Source organism: Vulpes vulpes, chromosome X (genome assembly GCF_048418805.1).
Source record: "Vulpes vulpes isolate BD-2025 chromosome X, VulVul3, whole genome shotgun sequence".
NCBI classification, from domain to species: Eukaryota; Metazoa; Chordata; class Mammalia; order Carnivora; family Canidae; genus Vulpes; species Vulpes vulpes.
Genome location: NC_132796.1, coordinates 62,482,701 through 62,497,911, shown reverse-complemented (window position 1 = coordinate 62,497,911; position 15,211 = coordinate 62,482,701). Strand labels below are relative to the sequence as shown.

Here is a 15,211-nt window from a genome sequence, read left to right as displayed (position 1 = left end):
ATTTCATTGAGTTCTGCTCAAATCTTTATTAACTCTCTTTTCTGCTTTGTGTAGGTTTTATTTGCTGTTTCTTCTCCAGTTCCTTTAGGTGCAAGTTTAGGTTGTGTTTTGAGTTTTTTCCGATATTTTTGAGGGATGCTTGTATTGTGATTTATTTCCCTCTTAGGACTGCTTTTGCTGTATCCTAAAGATTTTGAATGGTTGTATCTTCCTGTTCATTAGTTTCCATGATATCTTTTAATTCTTCTCTAATTTCCTGGTTGACCCTTTCATCTTTTAGCTGGATGCTCTTTAACCTCCACTTGTTCAAGCTTCTTCCAAATTTCTTCTTGTGATTTTGTTCTAGTTTGAAAGCATTGTGGCCTGAAAATATGCAGAGGAAAATTCCAATATTTTGGTATCAGTTAAGTCCTGATTTGTGACCCAGTATGTGATCTATTTGGAGAAAGTTCGATGTGTACTTGAGAAGAATGTGTATTCAGTTGCGTTTGGATGTAAAGTTCTCTAAATATCTGTGAAATCTATCTGGTCCAGTGTATCATTTAAAGCTCTTGTTTCTTTGGAGTTGTTGTGCTTAGAAGATCTGTCATTGGCCTAAAGCTCTGTGTTGAAGTTTCCGAGTATTAGTGTAGTATTATCTAAGTATGTCTTTACTTTGGTTATTAATTGATATACTTGGCAGCTCCCACATTCGGGGCATAAATATTCATGATTGTTAGGTCCCCCATCCTTTAAGTATGATATATTGTCCCTCTTTTTCTCTTACTACAGTCATTGGGATAAACTTTATCTTTTTTTTTTAACTTTATCTTATATGAAGATTGCTACCCCTGCTTTCTTTTGAGGACCTTTTGAATGGTAAATGGCTTTCCAACCTTTCATTTTTAGGCTGGAGGTGTCCTTAAGTCTAAAATGAGTCTCTTGTAGACAGCAAATAGATAGGTCTTGCTTTTTTATCTAGTCTGAAAACCTGCATCTTGATGGGATCATTAAGCTCATTCACGTTCAGAGTAACTATTGAAAAATATGAATTTAGTGTCTCCATAATACCTACTCAGTCCCTGTTTTTGTGGATTATTTCTTTGGGTTTCCTCTTTCTTTTACAGAGTCCCCCTTAATATTTCTTTCAGAGTTGGTTTGGTGGTCACATATTCTTTCAGTTTCTGCCTATCTTGGAAGCATCTTATCTCTCCTTTTATTCTGAATGACAGCCTTGCTGGATAAAGTATTCTTGGCTGCATGTTCTTCTCTTTTAGGATCCTGAATATATACTGCCAGCCTTTATAGTGTATTCTTGGTTGTGGTTTTCCCATTCAGTACGTTGAATATATCATGCTACCCTCTTCTGGCTTGCCAAGTTCCTCTGGAGAGATCTTCAGCTCACCTAATGGGTCTTCCTTTGTAAGCTACGGACTTTTTTACCTTGCTGAATTTATGATTTTTTTCTTTATCACTATATTTTGCAAATGCAATTACAATATGTCTTGATGTGGGCCTGGTTCTGTTGATTTTGATGGGAATTCTCTGTGCCTTGTGGATCTAGATGTCTTTCTCCTTTACTAGAATAGGGAAGTTTCTAGCTGTTATTCTTTCAAGTAAATTTTCTGCCCCCTTTCTCTCTATTTTCTTCTTAGGGACACTTATAATACAAACATTATTACAATTGATTGAGTTACTGAGTTCCCTAATTCGAATCTTCTAATTCCATAATTCTTATTTCTCTTTGATATTCAGCTTCATTATTTTCATTATTATGTATTGTATATCACTTATACATTTCTCTGCTTCTTCTATCCTTGTTTGCATTAAAACTAATCTGTTTTGAATCTCAGTTATTGCATTTTTCATTTCTGCCTGATTGTTTTTTAGCTATTTTATCTCTGTGGCAGGGGCCTCCTTGAAGTCTTTCATTCTTTTCTCAATCCCAGTGAAAATCCTTATGATAGTTGCTTTATTTTTTTTAATTAATTTTTATTGGTGTTCAATTTACCAACATACAGAAAAACACCCAGTGCTCATCCTGTCAAGTGTCCACCTCAGTGCCCGTCACCCATTCCCCTCCAACACCCGCCCTCCTCCCCCCTTCCACCACCCCTAGTTCGTTTCCCCGAGTTAGGAGTCTTTATGTTCTGTCTCCATCAGGCATATTACCTCAGAGAATGTTACCTCTCCGGTAAAGCTCCAAGAAGTACGAATAACCTCTCCCATGTGTGCCCCAGGTATTCCTCAGATCCCTGTTTCCATGCCATATGCCCCCCGGGTTGTTTGCCTGCTCTCTTTTCAGAAGTAGGGAAGAGCCCTCAGGGCCCTATCCCAGCCAATCCAGTTGACTTTTAAAACTCTGGTCTTCAGGGCACCTGGATGGCTCAGTTGTTTAAGCATCTGACTCTGGATTTCAGCCTGGATCATGATCTCACTATCATGAGATAGAACCCCATGTCAAACCCCATGCCAAGCCCTGTATTGAGTGTATGTTTGGCCCCATGCTGGGTGTGGAGTCTGCCCAAAATTCTCTCTCTCCTTCTCCCTCTGCTCCTCCCCACCCCCTCTTACATGTGTTCTCTCTCTCTCTCAATAAATAAAAATGTTTAAAAATCTTTTTTAAAAAGTGTGCAACTCAGTGTTTTTAGTATATTCACAGAGTTGTGCAACCCTTACTGCAATTGTATTCTCATCACCCCAAAAAAGAAACTGTGTACCTTCTAGCAGTCATTCATCATTTCCCCCAAATGCTATCCTTCCAATCTCTGCCCTAAGCAACCATCAACCTACTTTCTGACTATAGATTTGCTTGTTCTAGGTTTTTTACATAAATCGAATCATATAATATGTAATCCTTTGTTACTGGTTGTTTTCATTTAACACAATGTTTTCAGGGGTCATCCATGTTGTAGCATTTATCAGTATTACTTTCCTCTTTTTTTTTTTTTTTACCAACTAATATTCCCTTCTGTGGATGTACCACATTTTTTTTAACTATTCATTAATTGATGGAAATTTGAGTTATTTCTACTTTTTGGCTCTTATGAATAATGCTGTTGTAAAAATTGTGTAAAGGTTTTGATTGGATATAAAATTTTAATTCTTTTATGTAAATACGAAAGTAGAATTGAAATTCATATGATAACTCTGTTTACCTTTTTTTCAGGACTGTTTTACAAAGTGGCTGCATAATTTTACATTCCTGCTAGCAGTGTTAGAGTTTAAATTTCTCCACATCCTCACTGACACTTATTATTGTCTATCTTTTCTATTATCGTCATCCTAATGGGTATGAAGCAGAATTTCATTTTACATTTCCCTGATAGCTAATAATGTTGAACAACTTTTCGTGTGCTAATTGACCATTTGTATATATTCTTTAGAAAAATGTCTATTCAGATACTTTGCCACATTTTAATTAGATTATTTATCTTTATTTTTGAGTTGTAGGAACTCTTTATATATTATGGGTATAAGTCCATTGTAAGACATGACTTAATAAATTTTCTGGGATTTTTTTCCCTTTCTTAATGATGTTCTTTGAAGCACAAAAGTTTAAATTTTTGTGATTTTTAATTTATCTATTTTTCTTTTACCAGTTGTGCTTTTGTTCTGATATCTAATAAGTTATCCTTTAAACCAGTCACGAAGTTTTATATCAGTTTTCTTCTACTAAGAGGTCTATAGTTTTAGCTCTTAGTTTTATATCTTTGATCTTTTCTGAGTTAATTATTGTGTGTGGTGTGAGATAAGTAATAAAATTCTATTATTTTGCATATGAACATCCAGTTGACACAACAAAGTTTTTGAGAAGAGTATTCTTTCCCTCACTGAATTGTATTGGTGACAGACTTTAATGTGAAGATTTATTTCTGAACTCTCAATTCTGTTCCATTCATCTATATGTTTATCTTTGTATCAGTACTTCACGATCTTTTTTTGAAAAAGCCTTTTTTTTTTTATAGAAGTCTCAGTACTTTTTGTTCTTTTTCAAGATCACTTTTTCTATTCTGGTTCCCTTGAATTTTCATATTTCATATATTAGGATCAAAATGTCCTTTTCTGCAAAAAAAAAAGACATTTTGATAGAAATTGCACTATCAATTTGAGGGGTTTGGTCATCTTAACAATATTAAGTCTTTCAATCCATGAATATTGGATGTCTTTCTGTTTAGTAAGGTATTCTTTACATTTTTCAACAATATTTTGTAACTGGTAGTTTTGTATTTCTTTTGTTAAATTTATCTCTAATTATTTTTTCAATATGAAGCTATTGTAAATAGAAATATAATTTCATTTTAGAATTGTTTCATCACTAAAAGAATAAATGTTTCCTTGCTAGTATATAGAAAAATAGTTAATTTATGTATATTGATCTTGTATTCTGCTCAATATTATCCTTAGCTTCAATATAATCTGAGGTTATATTCAGTCCTGTGGCTAGTGTGGATTTCTAGAAAAGTTTTGGGTATACAATGCTTTTTTTTAAGTGCTAAAACCCTGTTTTGTTCTCCTGCCTTGAGTAATTCACACATTTATGAAATAATTTAACTATCTCCAATTCAATCTTCACATGTTGTCATAGTGACCTTTGTAAAATGCAATTCTGAACATGCACCCAACTTTCTGAGACACCACAGCCAAAATTATTTTGATCCAGATCCATATTTACCTGCTTGTTTCGAGTTTCAATAAAAATATGTTCTTCTTTCAGAATCCCACATCCAATCAACTCTTTGATCTTAAATATTCTCCACAAATAACACTATTTCTTGAGCTTTTCATGCTCGGTCTTCTTAAAAAACGTGTGGACCATATTACTTTTATTTCTTTACGACCCACTCTTCTCAATCTACTACTATATGCCTCTTGTCTTCCAGTGAAAACAAGCTCATTCTGAGTCTAAAGCCCAGAAGAAAAGCCTTAGCTAAAAATAAACATTTTGGAGTTATTTGCTCCCAAGTTTTAAGTACTATATCTTTGGTGATATTACCAAAATCAATATTTAAAGTCAAGATCTTTCTCCTAAGATGCACACCTATATATTCAAATGTCTACTATATATCTCCACCCTCATGGCCCACAGGTCCTTTATACTTAAGAGAGCCAAAACTGTTGTCTCCAAAACTGTTCCTTCTTCCTTACTCCCACTCTTAGTGAACAGTATATATCCAGTACCCAAATCAGTAATCCAAACACTCAGTAACCCAAATCAGAAATCTAAGACCTTATTCTGGACTCTCCCTTTTATGTAACATACATAACTTTCCATATCTCTCAGTTCTGTGTTTTAAATATCTTTTTCACTCCCATTACTACTATGTCAGTTCAGGTCATGATTACATTTTGCCTTACTATTTGTTATCTGTTTCTGACCTTGCCAAATGTTTCCTGCACTCCCATCCATTCTGCGTATAATAAATAACCAGTGACATTTCTAAAATGCAAGTCTGATCATGACACTCTTATTTTTAAAATTCTTCAGTTATCTTCCCTAATTCTCCACTCCTTTGTCACAGTCTTCAGGATAAAATCCTTTACCATGACTTAGATAGGTTTTGAATTGGACCATATCTTTTTTTACCTCCATTTCCCCTATATTCCAGATACATTGAAACATGTATATATTGTGTACAGTTCTTAAATTGGTTCGCACATTCACTCACTTCCATGTCTTTCCATGGATTCTTGTGACTGGATTATCTACCCTGCATCTTTGTGTAACTAACCCTTACTTATCTCTGGGTAGCCTTTCTTAACATCTCTTGGGTTAGGCACATTTATGATCACATAATGCCCTGTGAGTATTTCTCAATTACAGAATTGATCACATTGTACTGTCATCATTTTTTCTCCCTATTATACTATGAGTTTGATTACCGTGTATAAAAATATATTTATATTTAGCACTTTGTACAATACCTGCAATCAATTACTCAATAAATGTACTCAATAAACATCTGCTGAATTATGTGGAATATAAGAAACTATTGTCTCCTGATATTTTCATATCTTCCAAAAACACAAATGTCTATAAGACAAGATGGCAGAAGGGTAGGGGGGGTCCTCCTTTCATCCGGGCTCCTGAATAAAATAGATAAATATCAGACCAGTCTGAATACCTATGAATTCAACATGAGATGTAAGAAAAGAATGTCTGGAAACCTACAAATAGAAAAGTGACCATTTGGAGGGGAGGCGGGGCAAGATGGCGGAAGAGTAGGGTCCCCAAGTCAGCTATCCCCACTAAATTCCTTCAAATAATAGATAACCTTCAAATAATCTTGAAAATCTACGAATTTGGCCTGAGATTTAGAGAGAGAACTGGAATGCTACAGTGAGAAGAGTTCATGCTTCTATCAAGGTAGGAAGATGGGGGAAAAAAGAAATAAAGAAACAAAAGGCATCCAAGGGGGAGGGGCCCCATGAGGAGCCGGGCTAAGGCTGGAGTGAGAACCCCCAGGACAGGAAAGCCCCATCCCAGAGAAGCAGGAGCTTCACAAACCTTCCTGGACCAAAAGGCACAGGCAGGGAGTTGGAGCAGGATCCCAGGAGGGGCGGGGATGCCCTCAGGCTCCCAGGGGCACTAACAGAGGACCTGTGACCCAGGGGAGAGGACGCTACACTCTGCGGCCGAGCTCCCTAAAGGGCTGCAGCACATGCACCTCTGGATCCAGGACAACCTCGGGGCTGCTCAGGCAGCGGCTCGCTCAGAGGGGGCTGCGTGGCCCCGGGAGCAGCTCGGCCTGGCTCGGGCAGTGTCTCCACACAGGGGGACCTGTGCGGTGGGGAGCACGATTCCAGCAGCACAGGCCCGGGGAGCACAGGGCACTAGGGACACGGTGCTCCCCCTGGGACAGGGAGAAGCCAGGAGGACACAGGACAGCAAGGATGCTCCAGCCTACGGGTGGCGCCGAGCTGAAATCAGCGGCCCCTGCCCCCGGAGCATCCAGGCTCCTGCAGACTGAGAGCTCCATAGTTACTGCAGGAGCTGACTCCAGGGCTGGAGAGCTGGCTGCTGCTACTGTTGTTGTTCCTCCTGGGGCCTCACAGGATAAACAACTCCCACTGAGCTTCACAGTGGCCTCACAGGATAAATAGGTTAAACAAATTTCCCCGAGCCCTGCACCAGGCTGGGGTTGAGCAGCTCAACCCAAGTGATAACATCTGAAAATCAGCACAGCAGGCCCCTCCCACAGAAGACCAGCTAGACGGACAGGAGAACAACAAATTATTGACCAAGCAGCACTGGAAAGTTCCAGGGGAAGTCGAGGGATTTACAGTATACAGAATCAGAGGATACTCCCCCTTGGTTTTTTTTTTTATTTCTGTTTGCTCTCCCTCCCTATTTTTCTTCTCTTCTCTTTTTTTCCATCTTTTTTTTCTTTTTCTTTCTTCTTTCTCTTCTCTCTTTTTCTCCTTTTCCCAATACAACTTGTTTTTGGCCACTCTGCACTCAGAAAAATGACTGGAAGGAAAAACTCACCTCAGAAGAGAGGTGAAAGAATCAAAAGAAAGAATCAGAAACAGTCCTCTCTCCCACAGCATTACAAAATTTTGATTACAATTCAATGTCAGAAAGCAAATTCAGAAGCACTATTATAAAGCTACAGGTGGCTCTAGAAAAAAGCATAAGGGACTCAAGAGACTTCATGACTGTAGAATTTAGATCTAATCAGGCAGAAATTAAATATCAATTAAATGAGATGCAATCCAAACTATAGGTCCTAACAACGAGGGTTAACGAGGTGGAAGAACAAGTGAGTGACATAGAAGACAAGTTGATGGCAAAGAGGGAAACTGAGGAAAAAAGAGACAAACAAAAGATCATGAGGATACATTAAGGGAAATAAGTGACAGCATGAGAAAGAAAAATCTACGTTTAATTGGGGTACCCGAAGGCGCCGAAAGGGACAGAGGTCCAGAATATGTATTTGAACAAATCCTAGCTGAAAACTTTCCTAACCTGGGAAGGGAAACAGGCATTCAGATCCAGGAAATAGAGAGATCCCCCCATAAAATCGCTCAACACCTCGACAATTAATAGTGAAGCTTGCAAATTCCAAAGCTAAAGAGAAGATCCTTAAAAGAGCAAGAGACAGGAGATCCCTAATTATATGGGGAGGAATATCAGATTAGCAGCAGACCTCTACATAGAGACCTGGCAGGCTATAAAGGGCTGGCAGGATATATTCAGGGACCTAAAGGAGAAGAACCTGCAGCCAATAATACTTTATCCAGCAAGGCTGTCATTCAGAATAGAAGGAGAGATAAAGAGCTTCCAAGATAGGCACGAACTGAAAGAATATGTGACCACCAAACCAGCTCTGAAAGAAATATTACGGGGGATTCTGTAAAATAAACAGGAAGTCCAAGGAAAGAATCCACAAAAACAGGGAATGAATAGGTATCATGATGACACTAAATTCATATCTTTCAATGGTAACTCTGAACGTGAATGGGCTTAATGACTCCATCAAAATGTGCAGGGTTTCAGACTGGAAAAGAAAGCAAGACCCATCTATTTGCTGTCTACAAGATACTCATTTTAGACATAAGGACACCTACAGCCTGAAAATAAAAGGTTGGAGAACCATCTACCATTCAAATGATTCTCAAAAGAAAGCAGGCTGAGCCACCCTTATATCAGATAAATTACAGTTTGTCCCAAAGACTGTAGTAAGAGATGATGAGGGACACTATATCATACTTCAAGGATCTATCCAACAAGAGGACCTAAAAATCATGAATATTTATGCCCTCAAGGTGGGAGCTGCCACGTATATCATTCAATTAATAACCAAAGTTAAGACATAGTTAGATAATAATACACTTACACTTGGAAACTTCAACACAGCACTTTAGGCCAATGACAGATCTTCTAATCACAACATCTCCAAAGAAACAAGATCTTTAAATGACACACTGGACCAGATGGATTTCACAGATATGTGAAACTTTCCATCCAAATGAAACTGAATACACATTCTTCTCAAGTGCACATGGAACTTTCTTCAGAATAGACCACATACTGGGTCACAAATCAGGTCTTAACCATTATCAAAAGATTGGGATCATCCCCTGCATATTTTCAGACCATAATGCTTTGAAACTAGAACTAAATCACAAGAATAAGTTTGGAAGGATTTCAAACATGTGGAGGTTAAGGACCATCTTGTTAAAAGATGAAAGGTCAACTAGAAAATTAGAGAAGAATTAAAAAGATTCATGGAAAGTAATGAGAATGAAGATACAACCGTTCAAAATCTTTGGGATACAGCAAAAGCAGTCCTGAGGGGGAAATACATTGTAACACAAGCATCCAACCAAAAACTGGAAAGAACTCAAATACAAAAGCTAACCTTGCACCCAAAGAAGCTGGAGATAGAACAACAAATAGATCTTACACCCACCAGAAGAAGAGAGTTAATAAAATTCGAGCAGAACTCAATGAAATAGAGATCAGAAGAACTGTGGAACATATCAACAAAACCAGGAGTTGGTTCTTTGAAAGAATAATAAGATAGATAGACCATTAGCCAGTCTTATTAAAAAGAAAAAAGACTCAAATTAATAAATCAAGAATGAAAAAGGAGGGATCACCACCAATATCAAAGAAATACAAATAATTTCAAAAACTTCTTATGAGCATCTATATGCCAATAAATTAGGCAATCTAGAAAAAATGGACGCATGTCTGGAAAACCACAAACTACCAAAACTGGAACTGGAAGAAATAGAAAACCTGAACATGCCATTAACCGGGAGGAAATTGAAGCAGTCATCAAAAACCTCCCAAGACACAAAAGTCCAGAGCCAGATGCAGGCTTCCCAGGGGAATTCTATCAAACGTTTAAAGAGGAAACCATACCTATTCTACTAAAGCTGTTTGGAAAGATAGAAAGAGATGGAGTACTTCCAAACTCGTTCTATGATGCCAGCATCACCTTAATTCCAAAACCAGACAAAGACCCCACCAAAAAGGAGAATTATAGACCAATATCCCTGATGAACACAGATGAAAAAATTCTCAACAAGAAACTAGCCAATAGGATCCAACAATACATTAAGAAGATTATTAACCATGACCAAGTGGGATTTATCTCTGGGATGCAAGGCTCGTTCAACACTCATAAAACAATCAATGTGATTCATCATATCAGCAAGAGAAAAAAACAAGAACCATATGATCCTCTCCATAGATGCAGAGAAAGCATTTGACAAAATAGAACATCCATTCCTGATCAAAACTCTTCAGAGTGTAGGGATAGTGGGAGCACTCCTCAGCATCTTAAAAGCCATCTATGAAAAGCCCACAGCAAATATCATTCTCAATGGGGAAACACTGGGAACCTTTCCCCTAAGATCAGGAACAAGACAGGGATGTCCACTCTCACCACTGCTCTCCAACATAGGACTAGGAGTCCGAGCCTCAGCAATGTGGCAACAAAAAGAAATAAAAGGCATTCAATTTGGCAAAAGAAGAAGTCAAACACCACCTCTTTGCAGATGACATGATACTGTACATAGAAAACCCAAAAGCGGGATCCCTGGGTGGCGCAGCGGTTTCGTGCCTGCCTTTGGCCCAGGACGCGATCCTGGAGACCCGGGATCGAGTCCCACGTTGGGCTCCCGGTGCATGGAGCCTGCTTCTCCCTCTGCCTGTGTCTCTGCCTCTCTCTCTCTCTCTCTGACTATGATAAACAAATAATAAAAAAAAAAAGAAAACCCAAAAGCCTCCACCCCAAGATTGCTAGAACTCATTCAACAATTCAGCAGTGTGGCAGGATACAAAATCAATACCCAGAAATAAGTGGCATTTCTATACACTAACAATGAGACTGAAGAAAGGGAAATTACGGAGTCAATCCCATTGACAATTCCACCGAAAAGCATAAGATACCTAGGAATAAACCTAACCAAATAGGTAAAGAACCTATACCCTCAAAACTACAGAACACTTCTGAAAGAAATTGAGGAAGACACAAAGAGATGGAAAAATATTCCATGCTCATGGATTTGAATAATTAATATTTTGAAAATTTCAATGTTACCCAGGGAAATTTACACGTTTAATGCAATCCCTATCAAAATACCATGGACTTTCTTCAGAGAGTTGAAACAAATCATCATAAGATTTGTGTGGAATCAGAGAGGGAAAGTGAGAGGGAGACGGACGTTGAGAGAAGGAGAGGGTAGGAGAGAAAATAGCGTCCACAGATTACAATACTTACAGCCAAGCTGCAACCCAGCAGGGCTACAGTGGATACAACGCCCAACCAACTCAAGGATATCCACAGACCACCCAGGCATATGGGCAGCAGAGTTATGGAACCTATGGACAGCCCACTGATGTCAGCTATACCCTGGCTCAGACCACTGCGACCTATGGGCAGACCCCCCTATTCAACTTCTTATGGACAGCCTCCCGCTGGTTATACTACTCCAACTGCCCCCCAGGCATACATTCAGCCTGTCTAGGGGTACGGCACTGGTATTTATGATACCACCACTGCTAACGGTCACTACCACCCAGGCCTCCTATGCAGCTCAGTCTGCATATGGCACTCAGCCTGCTTACCCAGCCTATGGGCAGCAGCCAGCAGCCACCGCACCTGCAAGACCACAGGAAGGTAACAAACCCGCTGAGACTAGTCAACCTCAATCTAGCATAGGGGGTTACAACCAGCCCAGCCTAGTATATGGATAGAGTAACTACAGTTATCCCCAGGTACCTGGGAGCTACCCCATGCAGCCAGTCACAGCACCACCATCTTATCCTCCTACCAGCTACTCCTCTACACAGACGACTAGTTATGTTCAGAGCAGTTACTCTCAGCAGAACACCTATGGGCAGCTGAGCAGCTATGGACAGCAGAGTAGCTATGGTCAACAAAGCAGCTATGGGCAGCAGCTGCCCACTAGTTATCCCCCCCAAACTGGATCCTACAGCCAGGCTCCAAGTCAATATAGCCAACAGAGCAGCAGCTATGGGCAGCAGAGTTCATTCCAACAGGACCACCCCAGTAGGATGGGTGTTTATGGGCAGGAGTCTGGAGGATTTTCCCAGACCAGGAGAGAACCGGAGCATGAGTGGCCCTGATGACTGGGGCAGGGGAAGAGGGGGATTTGATCATGGAGGCATGAGCAGAGGTGGGCGGGGAGGATGACGCAGTGGAATGGGCAGCACTGGAGAGCAAGGTAGCTTCAATAAGCCTGGTGGACCCATGGATGAAGGACCAGATCTTGATCTAGGCCCACCTGTAGATCCAGATGAAGACTCTGACAACAGTGCAATTTATGTGCAAGGCGTAAATGACAATGTGACTCTAGATGATCTGGCTGACTTATTTAAGCAGTGTGGAATTGTTAAGATGAACAAGAGGCCTGGACAACCCATGATCCATATCTACTTGGACAAGGAAACAGGAAAGCCCAAAGGTGATGCTACAGTATCCTATGAAGACCCACCAACTGCCAAGGCTGCTGTGGAGTGGTTTGATGGGAAAGATTTTCAAGGAAGCAAACTTAAGGTTTCTCTCGCTTGGAAGAAGCCTCCAATGAACAGCATGCGGGGTGGTATGCCTCCACGTGAGGGCAGAGGGACGCGACCGCCACTCCGTGGAGGTCCAGGGGTCCCAGGAGGTCCTGGGGGCCCCATGGGTCGCATGGAAGGCCGTTGGAGACAGAGGTGGCTTTCCCCCAAGAGGACCCTGGGGTTCCCCAGGGAACCCATCTGGAGGAGGAAACGTCCAGCACCGAGCTGGGGACTGGCAGTGCCCCAATCCGGGGTGTGGAAACCAGAACTTCGCCTGGAGAACAGAATGCAACCAGTGTAAGGCCCCGAAGCCTGAAGGCTTCCTTCCACCACCCTTCCTGCCCCCGGGCAGTGACCATGGCAGAGGCAGCCCTGGTGGCAGGCAGGGAGGAAGAGGTGGCCTCATGGACCACGGTGGTCCCGGTGGGATGTTCAGAAGTGGCTGTGGTGGAGACAGAGGGGGCTTCCGTGCTGGCCGGGCATGGACCGAGGTGGCTTTGGTGGAGGAAGACGAGGCGGTCCTGGTGGGCCCCCTGGACCTTTGATGGAACAGATGGGAGGAAGAAGAGGCGGGCATGGAGGACCTGGAAAAATGGATAAAGGTGAGCACCGTCAGGAGTGCAGAGACCGGCCGTACTAGATGCAGAGACCCCGCAGAGCTGCATTGACTACCAGATTTATTTTTTAAACCAGAAAATGTTTTAAATTTATAATTCCATATTTATAATGTTGGCCACAACATTATGATTATTCCTTGTCTGTATTTAAGTATTTTTCACCATTTGTGAAGAAACATTAAAACAAGTTAAATGGTAGTGTGCTGAGTTTTTATTCCTTCTGTTAAAGATGGTTGTTTAACTAAAGACTAAACAATGGGAACCCCTTGTGAGCATGCTCAGTATCATTGTGGAGGACCAAGAGGGCCTCTAACTGTAACAATGTTCATGGTTGTGATTTTTTTTAAATAAAATTCCAAATGTTTATTATATAAAAAAAAGATTTGTGTGGAATCGGAAAAGCCCTCAAATAGCCAGGGGAATTTGAAAAAAGAAAACCATAACTGGGGGCATCACAATGCCAGATTTCAGGTTGTACTACAAAGCTGTGGTCATCAAGATGGTGTGGTAATGGAACAAAATCAGACACATAGATCAATGGAACAGAACAGAGAATCCAGAAGTGGACCCTCAACTTTATGGTCAACTAATACTTGACAAAGCAGGAAAGGCTATCCACTGGAAAAAAAGTGTCTTCAATAAATGGTGCTGGGAAAATTAGACAGCCACATGCAAAAGAATGAAACTAGACTACTCTCTTGCACAATACACAAAGATAAACTCAAAATGGATGAAAGATCTAAATGTGAGACAAGTTTCCATCAAAATCCTAGAGGAGAACACAGGCAACACCCTTTATGAACTCAGCCACAGCAACTTCTTGCAAGATACATCCATGAAGGCAAGAGAAACAAAAGCAAAAATGAAGTATTGGGGCTTATTCAAGATAAGAAGCTTCTGCACAGCAAAAGAAACAGTCAACAAAACTAAGAGACAACCTACAGAATGGGGGAAGATATGTGCAAATGACCTATCAGAAAAAGGGCTATTATCCAAGACCTATAAAGAACTTACCAAACTCAACAGCAAAGAAACAAACAGTCCAATCCTGATATGGGAAAAGGCATGAACATAAATTTCACAGAGGAAGACATAGACATGGCCAAGAAGCACATGAAAAAATGCTCTGCATCACTTGCCATCAGGGAAATACAAATCAAAATCACAATGAGATACCACCTCACACCAGTGATTATGGTGAAAATTCACAAGGCAGGAAACCACAAATGTTGGAGAGGATGTGGAGAAAGGGGAACCCTCTTACACTGTTGGTGGGAATGTGAACTGGTACAGCCACTCTGGAACACTGTGTGGAGGTTCCTCAAAGGGTTAAAAATAGAACTGCCCTATGAACCAGCATTTGCACTGCTGGGGATTTACCCCAAAGATACAGATGCAGTGAAATGCTCTCCGATGTTTATAGCAGCTATGTCCACAATAGCCCAACTGTGGAAGGAGCCTCAGTGTCCATTGAAAGATGAATGGATAAAGAAGATGTGCTATATGTATACAATGGAATATTACTCAGCCATTAAAAACGACGAATACCCACCATTTGCTTCGACATGGATGGACCTGGATGGTATTATGCTGAGTGAAATAAGTCAATCTGAAACGCACAAACATTATATGGTCTCATTCATTTGGGGAATATAAAAATTATGGAAATGGAATAAAGGGAAAGGAAAGAACATGAGTGATAATATCAGTGAGGGTGGCAAAACATGAGAGACACATAACTCTGGGAAATGAACAAGGGGTAGTGGAAGTGGAGGTGAGTGGGGTGTTGGGGTGCCTGGGTGTTGGGCACTGAGCAGGGCACTTGGTGGGATGCTCACTGGGTGTTATGCTATATGTTGGCAAATTGAACTCAATTAAAAAAATTAAAAAAAACTAAAGTAAAGAAACACATTGGTAATTTTACATTAATAGCAAGAGATCTCAGTACTCTACTCACAGCCATGGACAGATCATCTACGCAGAAGAAGATCAACAAAGAAACAAAGGCTTTGAATGACACACTGGACCAGATGGACTTCTCAGATTCATAAAGAATATTCTATCCTCATGCAAG

At 40.5% G+C, this 15,211-nt stretch overlaps 1 protein-coding gene and 1 pseudogene across 5 annotated transcripts in view; one reads left to right on the top strand and one right to left on the bottom strand.

The window, feature by feature from the left end:
- The window catches only part of APOOL (apolipoprotein O like), a 356,871-nt gene that overhangs the window by 97,110 nt on the left and 244,550 nt on the right, over positions 1-15,211 (bottom strand). The window lies entirely within an intron of this gene.
- LOC112933601 (RNA-binding protein EWS pseudogene) lies at positions 6,642-13,160 on the top strand (annotated as a pseudogene).